Source organism: Callorhinus ursinus, unplaced genomic scaffold (assembly GCF_003265705.2).
Source record: "Callorhinus ursinus isolate GAN/ISIS: 27379988/994484 unplaced genomic scaffold, GSC_fseal_2.0 scaffold3, whole genome shotgun sequence".
In the NCBI taxonomy this organism is placed as follows: domain Eukaryota; kingdom Metazoa; phylum Chordata; class Mammalia; order Carnivora; family Otariidae; genus Callorhinus; species Callorhinus ursinus.
In genome coordinates this window covers 5,238,559-5,251,001 of record NW_027397065.1, presented here as the reverse complement: position 1 = coordinate 5,251,001, position 12,443 = coordinate 5,238,559, and the positions used below count along the sequence as shown (strand labels likewise).

Genomic DNA, 12,443 nt, shown 5'->3' with positions numbered 1-12,443 from the left:
TTCCTATTAACTTACTGTGTTTTAGTTCTCTCATCTAAAATAGCATCAACAAATTCTTACTTTCCTTTGTTTATAGATCAATTTACCTATCTATGTCTCGCATATGTGAGAATGGTCTGTGTTCCTTGGAGGAAAGCTACGATTTAAATTCAGGGTGTTATTCCTGAAAATGGTAAAAGCCCTGAAGCAGGAATATGCACACCGACCTGCGTGCTGCAGTTGGCAGCCTTGAGGATTCCTGTATGTTTCATTCTCAAGTCATAAAGCTGACAGGTGGGCCCTCAGGTGCACCAGACAGGTGGAAAGGGTTGTTATTATTTGGGGACGGCATGGACCATGTCATACGTAACATGCTGTAGATAAAGACCTAGAAAAGCATATTAGGTTCTTATTGCCATCCTTGAGGGTCTCGGTGTTATTCATAACAGAACTACCGGAGTGTAGCATCTGAGGCATTTTCTACGGCAAATCAAAATAGAACAGCCAGTACGATGCGTATGTGGACAGAAGGAGTAATAAGAACTGGTAGGGCCTGTTCCACTCTTCCTTCCTGTGAAATCTGATCTATAGTATCTTTTCTATTGTTTTCTGGCACAAATCTAAATTCTTTGTATCGAACAGTGTCTTAAAATTCTGGACTTTGGGTTCCTTATAAGCAGTTACGTGGTTTTCATTTTCTCATGACTCAGTTCAGCCAATCTCCCAACCTGTGTAAATATCTTCAGCTTTGTGTTGAAATCTTTGTTTTGCTTTGCAAGCCCAATATTATCTTGTAGCAGGTGCAGATTCTGTGTTTTCTGAGTTCTTAACGAACTTAAATCCCCAGTGGAGATATTTGTCATTCCTTGCATACCATTGTTCTGATAATGATGCTTATAAAACACAGAGAGACCTTTTCCTAGATTCCATGGCTAAGCATATGTTTCAAGAAAGGCCAATGATCATCAGGAAATGTGGAAATGCCTACGAGTTTTTATAGATATATGTGTGTGTCTTTGAGTAAGTTTGCTAGAGATAAAAGCCATTTTATTTACTGCAACCCTTTGCCTTCGGTGCAGTTCACACAAAGTGTGTCACACCGTGAAATTGTTATATATGACCTTTTCTTTGCTGCTGGAGTCATTTAGTTGTTAAAACATAATTTAAGATAATTACTGGAAATGGGCATGATCAGAGAAGTGTTCCAGGGCAACTTTGCAAATAAATACAGAACATTTATAAGCATACTTTTTAAAACCAGTTTCCTAGACGCTACTTAAGAGGTATCTGGGTGAGGGAAAAACGAAACTGGTATTGTCTAGCATTCATGTAGCGTGCATCATAATTTTCCGGAAGCAAGCATCTGGAAATAACAGAATGGTGCACTGATGTCTCTCTCTCTCTCTCTCTCTCTCTCTCTCTCTGTCTCTTTCTCTCTCTGTAGTTGACAGAAGGAATGACTGGGGATGGAATCTCTGAGGTCAATGACTGTCATGTTAATAAGGTTACCTTTAGGATACCTTGCAACCTGCTAGATACAGTGACAAATTCTGTCTTTACAACTTTCTCTTGAACATTTAGAAAGTTGCATGCCTGGGGCACCTGGGTGGCTCAGTCTCTAAAGCTTCTGCCTTTGGCTCAGGTTATGATCCCAGGGTCCTGGGATGGAGCCCTGTGTCAGGCTCCCTGCTCAGCGGGAAGCCTGCTTCTCCCTCTCCCACTCCTCCTGCTTGTGTTCCTTCTCTCGCTGTGTCTCTCTTTGTCGAATAAATAAATAAAATCTTAAAAAAAAAAAAGCAGGACATGAAGGTGTCCTTAAGACTTCTTAGGCTGCCTGTAAATCAGTATTCGTTGGTGCTCCCAGGGACCCGGATTCTCTAATTACCGGTCCTACTGACACATCCCAGCATCTGTGGTCTGCCTGGGCCCACTGGCAGCAGAGCTGAGGCCACTGAGTAAGTGAAGGCTATCATGGTCTTTGCAAATACTGCCGGCCTTAAATTTAAACAACAGTTGAATAAAAAGTTGTACATTTCATTAACTGAAGAGGTAGATATTTCTGGGCATGGAAACCTGCCATCAGGGAAGAAAATCTAGGCATTTCCCCCTTCTGTTAGCTCTATAACCCTCCATCTCCCCAAAGAAGTGCTACAGATACTCCTCTGTGTAGTAGATGAAGGGACAGGATGAGCTCTGTAATTCTTTTGGTTTTTATGTGTATCACTGGCTTTTCAGGCCAGCTGGCTAAGCAGGGACTATTTCTAGCCTAAAGGAAGCTCTAAGGAAGACCTTGTGATTTAGTTGCTAAGTAAGTATTTCTGCAGATGCTGTTATCTTTAGGTAATGATGTCCTACTTTGCAAATGAAACTCTGCATTTATTTTGGAGGAATAGATTTCAGAAATCTTGAGCTTTCTAACCTGGGATTCTGCTATTAACTACTGGTGTTCCTAAAGACACCGACTCTCATTTGTAAAGTACTGGCCTGGTTGGGGGCAAATTTCTCTTTGGTTTTATGACTCCGCTTGTGTTTGAGTGCCCACCAGGACTGAGAATATTCTTGTTTCCCAGCCGGAATGGAAAATAAGCTGCCTGGTCCAGCTGGTGTACGGCAGCATTCCCAATACTGGCGAGGAGCAGATGTAGCGCCCTGTTCGAATGTAATAGAAAGCTGCTCACTGTACCGTGGATAACATGGTCCCTTTCCACATGTGCTTCCTGCTTCAGAGAAGTCCTTGCCTGTGAGAGGGTGTAATAAACTCTCTGCTTTGGCACCATTGGTTACAGTACTTTAACTCAGATTAGTTTGGGCTAAGCAGGATTGAAAAATATTATTTTTCTTGCCTGTGGGAGCAAATCATGAAAGATTTATTTTTAATCGCTCACTTGCCCTCTTTGCTGAAACTCAGTTTTGTGTTCTTGTTCTTCTCCTTCTTCTTTCCTTTGGAAATGCTATTTTCCACCTGATATTAAAGTGAAATAGTTTGCAGATTGAGTTGTTTAATCCGAACAAATATGACTTCTTTGGCTCTCTTGATTGTTCTGACCCCATTTGTGCAGGAGAACTGACTACCTTGGCTTTCTTGGGCACACTGGGGAGTCGTAAGCATGACTTGGGAGTCCAGAGTCATTTTAAAATACTAACTCCATTGTTGGCTGTCCATAGTAAACTGGGAGAATCATTCAACCTCTCTGAGCCTTAGTTTCTTAATATTTCTAAAGCAAATTACACAGAACACAAATAATCTAATATGCTATTTGACTCAGAGTTGGAATATAATTACTACTACTTTCTAGTCCCACGCCCCCACCTAGGTCTTTTTGTCGTTATTGTTTGCTGTTGTTGTCACAGTCTAGCAACTGGATAATTGCTGATTTTCATGACTGTGATACAATTTTACTAAGAGATACACTTCTAAGCATCTCAGCATTCTTATCAGATGCTACACTCCCTACCCATCCCCACCTCTGACCCCCACCCCACCTTCTAGCAAAATGTGAAACAAATAGCTACTTTTTTGTATAGTTTCCTTACAAAGGGAGAATGAGGACTACAAAGTAGTTAAATTTGAGGCTACACACAGGAAATGAACAGGTGGGAGTAAGACCTGAAATTCTTACTTTCCATGGTGCTATGATAAGCATTACTAGATCATGTTCTCTGCTCAGAATGTCTTATCACCTATTTTGTGTAAGTATCCATAGAGATGGTTTGACATTTTGTTTTGTTAATTAAAAAAAAAATCTCACAAAATTTTAGGCTGCTATTATTTTTTAGTGTACAGTATGTTGTGCTCCAACACAGAAATTTTAAAAAAGCAACATTTAAATAGGCCTCCAAATCTATTAAAACCTAACACCTGACACGAGCCCTTCTCAATCTTAAATTCCAAAGTGAAGTTTCATTTAATGTCATTATCAGCTGCTTTAGCACAATATAGACACATTCTCTGACTAGTGATCATTTTTGGCCTTTACAAATCTTGATTTTTAAAAAAGTGTGCTTCTTTATAATTTTGGATGTAAAGTCATCTGAACAACAACTACAAAAAACCCTCCAGTTAGCTCCCCGCTGCTGCATACATAATATCCCAATTTCCTGACAAGTAAACATAAAGTATATGATGACCTTGACTAGTATTTTGATAAATATTGTTGAATATAATGACATATCTTCACAATTTCTTTCTTTTCTGTTGTTACTAGGCCTCTCTAGTAAATAAATAAACCACATTAGTCAGTATTAAGAAGACATTCTCTCATTCATTAATTGGAATTTGTATATTGAACTTAGGTGATTTAATTTTTGAAAATTGTCTTGCTCAAAATTTCTTATGTAATGTTCTTCCTATGATATTCCCTCTTAATTTTTTACTTAATGCTATGGAAATGAAAATACCTCTTTAGATCCTTACTCCAGTCCATATCTGTTATGGGTTCAATTGCGTCCTCTGAAATTCCTATGTTGAAATCCTAACTCAGTACATCAGAATGTGACTGTGTTTGGAGACAGGATCTACAAGACATAATTAAGGCCATAAAAGTAGGCCCTAAAAGAATATAACTGGTGCCCTTACAAGAACAGGAGATTAGGTCAGAGACACACACAGAAGAAAAAACATGAAGGCACCAGGAAAAAACTGCCATCTACAAGCCAAAGAGAGAGGCCTCGGAGGAAATCAACCCTGCCGACACCATGGTCTTGAACTTCTAGCCTCCAAAGTTGTGAGAAATAAATTGCTGGTGTTTAAACCACCCAGTCTGTGGTACTGTCTGTGCTTGCGGCAGCCCTAGCAAACGAATACAACATCTTACATTTGGTAATAATGTTGTCTGATGGAGCAAGGATTTCCCATATGAATCTTTTTTTCTGTCAAAGTTCCCTTTAATTCTTTTTTTTATAATACCACCAAAGTGTGACTGACAAACTTTCTGTGCACAAGTATATTAAAAAATTTCTTTTACAAATATTCTGTAATTCAGACTTGAAACAAATCAAATTAACCTTTTCCCTCAGTTGTAATGAGTTAATGAGATCTTACTGAATAATCCATCACTGAGACAATTTTTACAAAATTGGCTTTAGGACAACAGCTTCCAAATTCAATCAATTCTTAAGTCTTATTGCCTTTGCTACCTTTCTCATAAAATACAGATTTTTTTTTTTTTACCTTATTTTCCCTACCAATTCTCATTACCTTAACACAAACACTAACGTCTCTTCTGGCCTCATACAGTAACTTCCCAAATGTGCTCACCTACAGATTTTCTCTACCTCCAAAATATTTATTACATAGACTCCAGAGTTATAATTATGACCACAAATTTTTCATGCAAAATGCTTCAATAGTTTCACATTATCTACAGAATAAAATCCAACTCCCTTCACAAGGCAATAGCACATGCTTCAGGAGGTAGGCCCTGCATACTCGGTCTGCTTTGTGTCTATTTCCAACCTCCCAAGCTCAACCCTTGTTTTACTCACTAATACTTATTACCCACAGCTCCTACAGTGTGTTGGGTTTCTTAAAAATGTCCGCATATCTTTGCATATGTTATTTTTACTGTCTGTAATGTTTCCCCAATATCCTCTGACCAAATTCTTATCCTCCAAGTTTTAGCTCAAATAATATCTCATCTCTTGTTGAATTCAGATGGGCCCCCTGTGCTCCCATGACATACTGTTTATAGTGCCTTGTCCACCTCCACACTAGATCAATGTATTTCCATATTTGTCTGCTCAGTTTCCAGTACCATGCCTTCATGGTGAAGTGACCCAATCAATACCTATTAAGGGAATACAACAATGAAGTGGGTTATGGCATCACAAAATTGCTCTAAAGTGTTCAAGAAAGTGAACACTTGCATTTACCACAAAGTCTTCATAGAAATGACCATAAAGGAAGGTCATTCTAACAGGGTCAATTTTCTCCACAGGAATGATGTAATTTGGGGTTGTATTACAAGCGAGAGAATAATACCAAGCAGGGGCACCTGGGTGGCTCAGTCAGTTAAGCATCTGCCTTTGGCTCAGGTCATGATCCCAGAATCCTGGGATTGAGCCCCGTGGAGGGTTCCCTGCTTAGCAGGGAGCCTGCTTGTCCCTCTCCCTTTGCCCTTCCCGCTGCTTGTGTTCTCTTTCTCTCAAATAAATAAAATCTTAAAAAAAAAAAAAGAAAGAAAGAACAATACCAAGCAAATTGTAGTTTTGACCACATTGGCAAAGCAAAGACATGACAATTATAAATGGATATAATTAATATATTATGCTCTAAATTCTATAAGACGTATATACATGTTCTAGATATATTTGTAATTTAATGTAATGCAAAGTAAATATAACTACTGAATAATAAATTTGATATTTATTAATTCCGTTGAATCTTCTAAAACGGATTTACATCTTCTTTGAAAACGTATAACAGCAGTATCATTAAAATAAAATTCTATAATTATATACTTGAAGTAAACTTGAAAGCATTACCAAGCATTAAAAAACATTTAATGGCAAATGTCATTCTTTTTTCCTTATAATAATTTATTTTGGAATTAGTGTGGAGTGGGCCTAGATCTCTTTGAAAAGTTTCTGAATTTGCATGCACAGCTGGTAGGGATGTAAATTAGAAAACATATCTGAAAGCAATTTAGCTTTATGTTTTTAGATTTTTCAAATTGTTCATAGTGTTTGAACTGGTATTTGCAATTCTGGAAGCTAATCTAAAACAAATCAGACATTTACAAAGATCAGAGCTGAAATAAATGACATAGAGACTGAAAGGAAAATAGAAAAGATCAATGAAAAAAGATCAATAAGAGCTGTTTTTTTTAATATAAACAAAGGTGACAAAACTTTAGCTAGATTCACAAAGAACAAAAGACAGAGGACTCAAATAAATAAAAGTAGAATTGAAAGAGGAGATATTAGAACTGATAATACAGAGAAATATGAAGAATCATTAAGAGACTACTATGAAAAATTATACACCAAGAATTCGGGACTACCTAGACAAATAGCTAAGTTCTTAAAAACATACAACCTACCAAAACTGAATTATGAATAGAAAATCTGATTAGACTGATTACTAGTAAGAGATTGAATCAGTAATCAGAAGCCTCCTAACAAACAAAAGTCTAGAACCAGATGGCTTCACTGGTGCTTTCTACAAAACATTTAAAGAAAAATGGAAAAAAATTCTTCTCAAACTCTTCCCAGAAAATAGAAGAGGAGAAGGAATCACTTCTAAATCCATTTTTTTTTTCTTTTGAGGCAGGCATTGAACTGATACCAAAATCAGGCAAAAATGTCTCAAGGAAGAAAACAAAATTACAGGCTGATATTTCCGATGAACACAGATGCAAAAACCTTCAACAAAATATTAGCAAACTGAATTCGACAATACATTAAAAAAGTCATACACCATGATCGAGTGGGATTTATTCCAGGGATGCAAGAATGTTTCAACATCTCTCAATCAGTCAATGTGATACACCACACTAACAAAGTGAAGGATAAAAATCATATGATCATCTCCATGGATGTAGAAAAAGTATTTGGCAAAATTCAACATCCCTTTATGATAAAAACTCTGAATAAAGTGGGTATACTGCAAATGTGCCTCAACATAATAAAGGTCCTATATGATAAGCCCACAGCTAACATCGCACTCAATGGTGAAAAGGTGAAAGCTTTTCCTCTATGATCAGGAACAAGATGAGGATGGCCACTCTCACCACTTTTATTCGACAAAGTACTGAAATCTTCGACAAAGTAATTAGGCAAGAAATAAAAGTTACGAAAATTGGAAAAGAAGTAAAACTACCACTATATGCAAATGACATGATATTATATATAGAAAATCCTAAACATTCCACCAAAAAACTATTAGATTAAAACAAAGGCAGTAAAGTTGTAGAACACAAAATCAATATACAAAAATTTGTTTCTACAAACTAATAGCAACCTATTAGAAAGAGAAATTAAGAAAACAGACCGATTTACAATTGTATCAAAAAGGATAAAACATCTAGGAATAAGTTTAACCAAGGAGGTGAAAGACCTATACACTGAAAACTGTAAGACACTGATGAAAGAAATTGAAGATGACAAAAATAAATAGAAAGGTATTCCATTCTCATGGGTTGGAGGAATTAATACTGTTAAAAACATTCATACTACCCAAAGCAATATAAGATTCAGTGCAATAGCTATTAAAATTCTAATGGCCCTTTTCACAGAAATAGGACCAAGAATTCTAAAATTTGTATGGAAGCACAAAAGACTCCAAATAGCCCAAGCAATCTTGAGAAAGAAGAACAACGCTGGGGGCATCGTGTTTCCTGACTTAAAACTATATTTTAAAGCTATAAGCAATTTCAAAAGACACAGTATTGGCATAAAAACAGACACATGGATCAGTGGAACAAAGTAGGAGTCCAGAAATAAACCCATGCATTATATAGTCAATTAATACGTGACAAAGGAGCGAAGAGTACATAATTGGATGGGCAGTCTCTTTAATAAATGGTGTTAGGCTAACTAGACAGTCACATGAAAAGGAATAAAGCTGGACCATTATCTTATACCATACACAAAAATTAACTTAAAATGGATTGAAAACTTGAACATAAGACCGAAAACCATAAAATTCCTAGAAGAAAACACAGCTTTTTTTTTTTTACATTGATCTTGGTGATGATTTTTTGGATTTTGATGCCAAAAGCAAAGGCAACAAAAGCAAAAATAAACAAGTGGGACTACATCAAACTGAAAAGCTTCTGCACGGCAAAGGAATCCATCAACAAAGTGAAAAGGCAACCTATTAAATGGGAGAAAATATTTGCAGAGCATGTATCTGATAAGGTGTTAATAATCAAAATATATAAAGAACCCATACAACTTAATAGCAAAAAATCAAACAATCCATTAAAAAATCACAGAAGATGTAAATACATATTTTTCCAAGGAAGACCTGCACACGGACCACAGGTCCAAGAAAAAGTGCTCAACATTACTCATCATCAGGTAAATGTAAATCAAAACCACACTGAGATACCGTTAGAATGGCTAGTATCCAAAAGACAAGCAATAGCAAGTGTTGGTGAGGATGTGGAGAAAAAGGGAAGCCTTGTACACTCTTGGTAGGAGTATAAATGGCATAGCCACTATGGAAAATAATATGGAGGTTTCTAAAAAAATTAAAAGTAGAACTACTATATGATCCAGCAATTCCACTTCTAGATATTTATTCAAGGAAAATGAGAACACTAACTCAAAAAGGTATATGCACCCCTGTGCTCATTGCAGCATTATTGACAATAGCCAACACATGGAAGCAAACTAAATGTCCATCAATGGATAAATGAATAAAGAAAATGTGGTGTATATACACAATGGAATATCATTCAGCCATATAAAAGAATGAAATCTTGCCATTTGTGACAACATGAATGGACCTTGAGGGAATTCCGCTAAGTGAAAGAAGTTAAACAGAGCAAGACAAGTATGAACTCACATATATGTAGAATCTAAAAACAAAAAACAAAACCAAAGATACAGAGAAAAATTGGTGGTTCTCAGAGGCGGGGGGGGTGGGCAAAATGGGTGAGGGTGGTCAAAATGTACAAATGTCCAGGTATGTTCTGGGGACGTAATATACAACATGGTGACTAAAGTTAATAATGCTGTATTGCATATTTTTAAATTGCTAAGAGAATAGATCTTAAAAGTTCTCATCACAAGGAAAAAAAGTTTTTGTAACCGTGTGGCTAGTTAAATAGACTTAATGTGGCAATCATTTCTTGATATATATGAATATCAAACCATTATATTGTACACTTGAAACTAATATGATGTTACATGTCAACCATATCTCAATTAAAAAAAAACCCAAAATATGCTGGGAAAAAAAAAACCCTAAAAATTCTTCAAAATATTAATGGTGACTATTACTGAATTGTGAATTTTTAAAAATTTTTGTTTGCCCTTTCCAAATTATATATACTATTTTTATAATTGGAGATTTGTTAACTTCCAAAGGGATCCCATTGGTCTTAGCATTTTCTTAGAGTTCTAGAGACATAACAAGTAGTTATTGTTGCCGATAGACATTCTCTCCACTGAAAATGATTTTTAGAAGATCTCATTATCTTCCCATTTCCTCAGTTTATTTCAAGTTAAGATAGCGTTTACTTGTGTGGATACCTCTTGGTTTTATGGAGGGTACTCTACTTCATGAAAACGACAGTGGCCATTATCCTAAATAACCCTAAGCCATTAAGGAAAACCTTTAAAATGCACCTTCAGAACATCTTGGCCACTTGCTAAAATGGTACGTAAAGAAAGGAAAAATTGGAGATAGGCTATACTGTATATTCCCTAACTAGCCTTTCCTCTAAGTCTGGTAATAAAAAGTCATGTGTCTATCCCAGATAGCAATAATAGAGAGTCTTCCTTGAGAAGGTTGGTGACAGTAGGTATAGGCCAACTGTCCATTCTTCCCTATGTCTCATATTTACTGTTCATTCCTGATCTTCCTCTGGGTGGTTTTTATTTGTAAAGCACAAATACGTGCTTTTATTTTAATTCCTTGCTCTTGTTTTCATGCTTAGTTTCAAATGGCACAGTCCTTATTTCAGTCAGGAATATTTAACTATATCCTCTGGGAATAAATTCATATTTGCTCCTCCAGCAGTCCCACGGAGGTTTTTTTGAGTAAATGACTTACTGAAAATATCCCATTCTTTTCTGAATCATTTTGAATGATCGTTTCTAAAGGAAGCATCTTTTAGCCTGGAACCACTGACACAGACAGATGCTCCACTGTTTCCAGTCATTTTGAACAACAAATGGAAGGAGCAAATAAATCCAGCTCTTTATTATCTGAGGACCTTATGGATTTAGAGGGCCAAAACAATGAAGAGAAATGCTTTAATGCTTTCATGTTCCTTCCATTCCCCTCCTAAGTTTTAACTTTGGCCACTGCTTTTCCAAACCTGCTGCCAGGTCTTCATACTGCCGAAACAACCAGCAGCTCAGCGTAAACACGCTAGCACTACTGGAAGGAGAAGGTGGTGACTGTGGGGACCTGGCTGCAGGGCTCGCTCAAGACCTCCTGTCTGTATGGGCAGCTTCCAGAGACCTTACCCTGTACCAGTCCAGTGCCATCCTGCGGCACCTGGGCTGCACCCTTGGGCTGTTCGGGAAGGACCAGTGGGGAGGCGGCCCTGGTGGACGCGGTGAGTGATGGTGTGGGGAACCTCTGCGGCAGATACGTCATCTCATCTACACCAACTATGAGGCAGGCAAGGAGGAGAATGTGAAGGCACTAGCAGGGCACCTGAAGACTTTTGAGACCCTGCTGTCCCAGAACCCCGGGGGCCAGGCCTTCATCGTGGGCCACCAGATCTCCTCCGCAGACTACAACCTACTGGACTTGCTGCTGACTCACCAGGTCCTGTCCCCCACCCCCTCTTCCTGCCAGGATTCCTTCCCCCTGCTCTCTGCCTACTTGGCCCACCTCAGCTCCTGGCCCAAGCTCAAGGCCTTCCTGGCCTCCCCCCAAGGCGGTGAACCTCCCCATCAACAGCAACCAGAAGCAGTGAGAGCCTGTGGCACCGTGGGCAGGAGGCCGGGGCTGCCTGCCTTCTTTTCCCCAGGAGTAATAAAATTTCCAAGAGAGAAAAAATAATAATAAAAAATAAATAAAAGCATAGTGTTTTTCTCAAAGAAAAATTACTACCTAACCATTTCGCCAGATACCAGTGTGACACATGAACTGACTGATGGAAGAGGTAGCCTTGCTAGGACTAAGAGTTCAAATATTTTAAAGGAAATTCTAGTAGCAGAAAAGAGATGTTAACTGGCATATGTGCCATTGGAAAATTTCCTAGGTATTTTGTTTTAGAGAAAAATTTGTTTGCAGGAACTATTTCCTGAATTCAGAGACAACACATCACTAATGAATGACACACAAGGAATATAGCTCATTACTAATGAGATTACTTGAAGATATTCTTAACAACTGCTCAGTGAGAACCAAATATAAGCATATGATTCTTGAAATGCCAGAAGGATCATCTGAGCATTGACCATTTTACAGGTTCTCATGAATGATTAAGGAGAACATGAGAAAAATGTATTTAAATTCTTTGTATATGATCGTGGGGTGAGTACAATAGAACATGTGGAAATATCAAAACTTTCAAGACAGAAAGCCACAGTTTTCTAATCTATGAAATACATATAATAATTCCTATCTTGGAACTACTTGTGGATTAAATGTAAAAATATATTTGTAAGCAGTTCGTCATGGGAATGATACGCTGGAACTAGGATGAAACATTTACAGATGGCTGAATATTTGGAAATTGCTTTCACCCCATTGGGTAATGTACCCAAATGAATGACAATTAAGATTTTGGAAATGAGAACTGGGACATAGTCTTACTGGCTACTGTGATGTGACA

At 37.5% G+C, this 12,443-nt stretch overlaps 1 pseudogene; it reads left to right on the top strand.

Moving 5' to 3' along the window:
* Positions 1–2,554: 2,554 nt before the first annotated feature.
* LOC112819853 (glutathione S-transferase P-like) lies at positions 2,555–11,579 on the top strand (annotated as a pseudogene).
* Positions 11,580–12,443: the final 864 nt, after the last annotated feature.